The sequence below is a fragment of the Rattus norvegicus genome, chromosome 2 (genome assembly GCF_036323735.1).
Source record: "Rattus norvegicus strain BN/NHsdMcwi chromosome 2, GRCr8, whole genome shotgun sequence".
Classification (NCBI taxonomy): domain Eukaryota; kingdom Metazoa; phylum Chordata; class Mammalia; order Rodentia; family Muridae; genus Rattus; species Rattus norvegicus.
This window is the reverse complement of record NC_086020.1, coordinates 39,760,031-39,767,848: the sequence shown is the minus strand read 5'-3', so window position 1 is coordinate 39,767,848 and position 7,818 is coordinate 39,760,031.

The following is a 7,818-nucleotide window of genomic DNA, read 5'->3' as shown; positions in this document are numbered from 1 at the left end:
CATGTATGTCTTTCTGTGATTGGGTTAGCTCACTCAGGATGATATTTTCCAGTTCCAACCATTTGCCTACGAATTTCATAAACTCGTTGTTTTTGATAGCTGAGTAATATTCCATTGTGTAGATGTACCACATTTTCTGTATCCATTCCTCTGTTGAAGGGCATCTGGGTTCTTTCCAGCTTCTGGCTATTATAAATAAGGCTGCGATGAACATAGTGGAGCACGTGTCTCTTTTATATGTTGAGGCATCTTTTGGGTATATGCCCAAGAGAGGTATAGCTGGATCCTCAGGCAGTTCAATGTCCAATTTTCTGAGGAACCTCCAGACTGATTTCCAGAATGGTTTTACCAGTCTGCAATCCCACCAACAATGGAGGAGTGTTCCTCTTTCTCCACATCCTCGCCAGCATCTGCTGTCACCTGAGTTTTTGATCTTAGCCATTCTCACTGGTGTGAGGTGAAATCTCAGGGTTGTTTTGATTTGCATTTCCCTTATGACTAAAGATGTTGAACATTTCTTTAGGTGTTTCTCAGCCATTCGGCATTCCTCAGCTGTGAATTCTTTGTTTAGCTCTGAACCCCATTTTTTAATAGGGTTATTTGTCTCCCTGCGGTCTAACTTCTTGAGTTCTTTGTATATTTTGGATATAAGGCCTCTATCTGTTGTAGGATTGGTAAAGATCTTTTCCCAATCTGTTGGTTGCCGTTTTGTCCTAACCACAGTGTCCTTTGCCTTACAGAAGCTTTGCAGTTTTATGAGATCCCATTTGTCGATTCTTGATCTTAGAGCATGAGCCATTGGTGTTTTGTTCAGGAAATTTTTTCCAGTGCCCATGTGTTCCAGATGCTTCCCTAGTTTTTCTTCTATTAGTTTGAGTGTGTCTGGTTTGATTTGGAGGTCCTTGATCCACTTGGACTTAAGCTTTGTACAGGGTGATAAGCATGGATCGATCTGCATTCTTCTACATGTTGCCCTCCAGTTGAACCAGCACCATTTGCTGAAAATGCTATCTTTTTTCCATTGGATGGTTTTGGCTCCTTTGTCAAAAATCAAGTGACCGTAGGTGTGTGGGTTCATTTCTGGGTCTTCAATTCTATTCCATTGGTCTATCTGTCTGTCTCTGTACCAATACCATGCAGTTTTTATCACTATTGCTCTGTAATACTGCTTGAGTTCAGGGATAGTGATTCCCCCTGAAGTCCTTTTATTGTTGAGGATAGCTTTAGCTATCCTGGGTTTTTTGTTATTCCAGATGAATTTGCAAATTGTTCTGTCTAACTCTTTGAAGAATTGGATTGGTATTTTGATGGGGATTGCATTGAATCTGTAGATTGCTTTTGGTAAAATGGCCATTTTTACTATATTAATCCTGCCAATCCATGACCATGGGAGATCTTTCCATCTTCTGAGGTCTTCTTCAATTTCTTTCTTCAGTGTCTTGAAGTTCTTATTGTACAGATCCTTTACTTGCTTGGTTAAAGTCACACCGAGGTACTTTATATTATTTGCGTCTATTATGAAGGGTGTCGTTTCCCTAATTTCTTTCTCGGCTTGTTTCTCTTTTGTATAGAGGAAGGCAACTGATTTATTTGAGTTAATTTTATACCCAGCCACTTTGCTGAAGTTGTTTATCAGCTTTAGTAGTTCTCTGGTGGAACTTTTGGGATCACTTAAATATACTATCATATCATCTGTAAATAGTGATATTTTGACTTCTTTTCCGATCTGTATCCCCTTGACCTCCTTTTGTTGTCTGATTGCTCTGGCTAGAACTTCAAGAACTATATTGAATAAGTAGGGAGAGAGTGGGCAGCCTTGTCTAGTCCCTGATTTTAGTGGGATTGCTTCAAGTTTCTCTCCATTTAGTTTAATGTTGCTCCATCATTCTTTAGGGCAACTGATGAAGGACTCCTTTGTCAAAGCTTACTATTAACTCTAATCATCCACATTTCTGAAATTGTATAAGATTTTCTTGACTGGTGCCCATTTAGCAATTTTCCCTAAGAGAATCGTACTCATGTGTGTGCTAGGGTCTACCTTGTTGTTTTAGACTTAAGGACTACAACCTGTACTGTGAGTGGTGGGGAGGAACAGATACCAAATAATGGCTCTTTGTCCTAAGAAATTAGTTTTTATGAGGAGAGATTACAACTCATGTTGATATAGTGACAATGGTCACCATCATCACAAATTTAAAGATGTAGATCCTCTTCAGTCCACTTATCCTTAGAGTAGGTACATTAATTTTGATATTTTATGGATGGTAAACTGATACTTATAGAACCCAAGGTGTTTTGTTTCCTTAAAGATAATGCAAAGGCTGCATAGTTGAGTCCTCAAAAACAACTACCAAACAGCAGCCACAACTCTCACATATGTGGCATTAGCAGAGGACAAGAAACCCAATGAGCTAATGGACTCTTCAAGCAGCATTTCGAAAATGTGGCTCAGGAATATATTTTATGAAAAAGATTCTCAGACCAAACAGTTTTAGCAAATATTGATTTAAAGAAAACATAAAAGATCCATGAGATGGCTCAGTGGGTAAAAGTATTTGCCATCAAACCTGACAATTTGAGCTCTATCCCACAGGAACCAACATGGTGGAAAGAGGGAACCAACTTCCACAAGATTTCCTCTGACCTCCACGTGCATACATGTATGAACGCACGCAGACACACACATGTGCATAGACACACACACACAATGATTTTTAAAATTTTACTTTTATTTTATATGTTTTGCCTACATGTATGTGTCTGTGTAAAGGTGTCAGATACCCTGGAACTGGAGTTACAGACAATTGTGAGCTGCCATATGAGTATTGGAAATTGAACCCAGGTCCTCTGGGTGAACAGCCAGTGCTCTTAATCACTGGGCCATCTCTCCAGTCCTACACGTATTTTAAAAAAGAAAATAAAACAACAGTCAGGAGACTGAGACAGGAAAATTATGAATTAAAGTCTAGCCTTGGGGCCTAGCAAGACCCCATATGAGATGGAGGTGATAAATTTGCTTATTCAAGAATTTCTCAAAGTCTTTAATATTTTACATATTATGGAGTTAAGAGATATGATAGACAGGGTTTCACAGTTTGCTTGACCACAAACTATTTCTTGTCAGATAAATATTCTCCAGGAGACTCTGGAAGTAGGGTGTTGTGACTTGGTGGTTACTTGGAGCAGAGAGTTTCAAGAAAGCACTGTTTGTCATTGGTGATAATCTCATAGTTGCTTGGTAACAGTAAGTGCTTAATTAGTATTTTAGAATGAGTCTTTACAAAAATAATCTAGAATTATGTAGCTTCTGAGCTTGTTCCAAGAATGATAACAACCTCAGCTGGCGCACCAAGGCCTCATTTGTGGAGGTGGTACATGTATGTGTGTGTGTCTGTGTGTCTCTCTGTGTATATAGGTGTACCCATTCTTTCCAGAACAATTAATGCCATCACTCATTTTATGAACAGTGAGTGCTTTGATGAGTCCATGGCCAGGCACAGTAATGAACTTGCTCTTAGAAAGGGGAGTGGATCCAACAGGTCCTCCCATATTCCTTCAGAAAAAGCTCTGTCAAAAACCTGCTGGAAAGTAGTGATCAGTAGGGTTCCTCTTTGTTAAAATTTGAGGCCACCTAGAATAAATGTCCCACGAAGAGTGTTTGATGGGAAGAAGGATCTTTACTTTTATCTTTCCTGCAGGTTTTCTGAGTCCTGAACTGACACACATTACAGACAGCTGTGTTCTAATGTGTCTTCAGATCAATCAATGGTAGGCAGAGATAGGACGGTAGCTGCCCTGCTACTTAGCTGTGAGTAGCTTCCCCTGTTCTTGGGTTTGTTGATATAGAACATTAGGTAGAAGAGTCACACAAACCAAACAAGACAAAATGGCTGTCTTCATGTGGCTGATGGTCTCTCAGGCCAATTTCTAGGTTCTTTGTTCACTGGAGAGAATGCAGGTGGGTCACGGTCTTTCATGTGTAAAAATTTCCTCCAGAGAACTCTGGTCCTTCAAACCTAGCCTCTTCACACAGCCCATTCCTATTCATAAGAGATGCCGTTCTCTTTCACAAAATCTCATCGTAGCTGAATGAGCCCACTGAGCAGGATACACCATTCTTTCTCCAGCTGAGCAGAGTTATGATCAAGTTCTCTGTGGGCAGTAATGCTTCCTCATTCTACTCTGGAGCCAATCAATAAGAAGAGAAGATGCTGGGGGTTGGGGATTTAGCTCAGTGGTAGAGCGCTTGCCTAGGAAGTGCAAGGCCCTGGGTTCGGTCCCCAGCTCCGAAAAAAAGAAAAAAAAAAAAGAAGAGAAGATGCTGTAGTACATCACACAATAGCTGGGAGCTAAACAAGTAAACAGTCCCCTGGCAGGGAGCTTCATCAATTCATCTTTATCAGTAGTCAGCTGCAATTGGTTAGCGTATAGCTAACAGACACTTGTGCCCGCGTGCACCAAAACATGTGTAAGTGCATTCGTAATAGTAAGTTCCTGCGCTGTTGCAACTTTCTGATAAATGCATCGTGGCCGCTTCACACAATGGAATATTACACAGCAGATACAGAACAAATTAAAGCTTTAAGGAACTACTTGCATCCTTCAAAGACACAAGAGAAACCAGATACAGAAGCTCCAACTCCACCACCCCATTTATATAAATCTCAAGAATGGATGACTGATATCTGGTGTTTACAACCACCTTGGGAATGGTGACTAAGATAAGGCTTGAGGGATTATTTTCAGATCTTAGTTGATAATATTTATTTGTCTCCATGGTGGTCTCACGGCACATTTTGGTTAAACTATGGACTTGGGTTCTTTTCTCTATGTGTGTTATAGTTCAAAGTAATATAAAATAATAGACTTAGGCTTCATAATGCTGACTTCAGAGGACTTGTTGCTGTTGAGTAGGCAGGCAGAAGGAGAAGGATGAGAGAACATGACAAGGTCAGTTCTCTCTTTTAAGCTCTCTTAGTGGGAGGAGTGGGCGAGGCTACAGGGACATTCTATGGACTCCTCTTCTTTAGGATTAGAACTGCATGTTTACCAACATACCGTTCTGATTCCAAAGCCCTAACAAAGAGCAATGATTCAAATGTAACATTTAAAACTAGTGGAAGGCTGGGGACGTTGCTTGGTTGGTAACTAGATTGTTTGCCTAGTATACACAAAGTTTGATCCAAAATAGATCACGCATGGTGGTGACACATGACTGCATTCGCAGACCTCTGGTGGTGGAAGCAGTAGGTTCAGAAGTTGAAGGGTATCCTCAGCTACAGGAGGATTCTCAGTCCAGCCTGAAAAACAAACAAATCACAGTGAGCACGTACTATATATGTCAGCTTTTAGGAAAGTTTTAAGTCATCTGGTCGGTCCCAACACTCAGACACACAGTTGCTCTCCTACCTGATGCCTCTCATTGGAAACTCACATTTGTCACCGAGAGTCGTGAGTACGTTGTTAATGGCTTGTGGCTACACATCCACCAAGAGATGAATTGTGTATTTACCTTATGAGACATTGGAAAACTTAAGTAAAATCTGATTAATGAGGGCTTAAGCTGGGATGCTGGCATCTGTTATGCATATACTGAGGAATACTTTTATTAGCAATCTTTGTCTTTGGATGGGCAGGTTTATAAGACTATGGAAGATTTCTACAATTCAAATGAAGAACATAACAGTTTTTGGTAGAATTACTTGAGAGTGAGAAGAACTGATATTATTTCATTACAGTGCTAGAAAGAAGACGGGGCTAGCTCGAAATAACCAGAAGGCATATTTAAAACTACCGATTCAGCATCTAGCATTGTTAGAACATTCGGGTACACAGCCTTGACAGTCTAAGGAGACTCAGCATTAACTTTATCGGGAGTGGATTCTTAGGACATGCCTAATTTGTGAGAAAATTTTCAGTTCCTAGAACTTGCTTAGTTGAAGTTTTCATTATGTCTAAAGTTGTTCAAGTCTGGCTCAGATATTGAGACTGCAATTTACTAGCTCTGGATGGAGGAAAAATATTCTTGGCAGTTTCAAATGAGAAGATCGGGGTAGGTCACCTTTCAAGGCTAAACCAGATTTAAATTTTTTTTTTTTAGATTGTTAGGTACCTTAGTTTGTGGTTTACTACTGTGAACAGACACCATGACCAAGCAAGTATTATGAAGGACAACATTTAATTGGGGCTGGCTTATAGATCAGAGGTTCAGTCCATTATCATCAAGGTGAGAGCATGGGAGCCTCCAGGCAGGCAGACATGGTGCAGAGGGAGCTGAGAGTTCTACATCTTCATCCAAAGGAAGCCAGGGGCAGACTGTCCTCAGGCAGCTAGGAGGAGGGTCTCAAAGCCCACTTTCATAGTGACATACTTTCTCTAATAAGGCCACACCTCCTCCAACAAGGCCACATCTCCTCATAGTGCTATTCCCTGGGCCAAGCATATTTAAGCCCCCTCATTAGGTAAAGAGATTGTTGAAATAAATCCACTGTGAAGGAATAACATGTCTTTTGATTTTAATAATTACAAATACATTTGTTCTGGGAAAAATTTCAAAGTAAATTTAGTTTTAGATTTCTTTTCTCTATGGTTCCCACTCTTTTTCTCTCGTCTTTGTTTTCACTTCTAACACATTACTCTAGGTTTGCCATCTTTGAACATGCACAGTCTATGTTCATTTATCAGGTTTTTTATTCACACACACACACACACACACACACACACACACACAGAGAGAGAGAGAGAGAGAGAGAGAGAGAGAGAGAGAGAGAGAGAGTTTATATTCGACTGGTAAAATAGACTCAATCTTAAGGAAATGCAGGTTTGTTTGGTGATCCCAGGGCTATTATCAATACTTTGGAGATGGAGGTTGTCTATTATGAAACAAACTTCAAAGTAGTTGACTGAAAAGAATACAAATGCCAGACTGGTGGATGTATGTCAGCCAGCATCCAGTGTTCTCTAGACTTAATTATAAAAATAAAATTTTATTTTTCCATTCCTTTGTTGTCTAATACATTAAGCATAGAAATCTGAGTTTCTGTGTAGAGAGTATCTCTCATGTACTGTGTGGAAGCATTACCTGTCTATAAAATCTGATGGCCAATGAGCTGAGGCAGGATTAGAAGGTAGGATATCTGGCAGAAAGAGATGTAAAATTCTAGGAAAGAATCAAGAGTAGCATATTTGCCCCAAGCTCTAAAGAAGTTCAGTGTGTGAAACTGAGGAGAGGTAACCAACCACGTGGCAGACACGGACTAGAAGAAATGGGCTTATATGAGTTACGAGCTAGTCAGGGAATGATCTAAAGCTTATGGTCTAGGCATTTATTCACAAGTAACTAAGTCTCAGAGTTGTTATTCTGGGAATAAAGAGACTTGGTAGAAAAGCTTGTGGCTACATTTCTGGGCTGAGTAGATGATTCTGTGAATAAAGCACTTGGTGAGTAGACCTGAAGCAAAAAGTCCAGATCCTGAGAAGACAAATAAATGTTGAATAGGCCTGCCTGTAGTTTCCAATCAAGAAGCAGAAGGAGGCAGACATGCCTGGGAAACCAGAAGAGACTGCACTCTGCACACATTACTGACTCCAGAGGAAAACACCAAATGCCATCTGGAACCCTGGTGCACGGAAGCTCCCGGAAAGGGCGGCGCAGATCTTCCTGGTGGCTGCCGCCGCGGAGAGCTCATAATCAACACCCCACGAGCAAACTTGAGCCTAGGGACCACAGGTAAGACCAACTTTTCTGCTCCAAGCGACCTGCCTGGTGAACTCAGGACACACAGAGGCAAAATTCCTCTAAGACTGGGCACTTTCTGT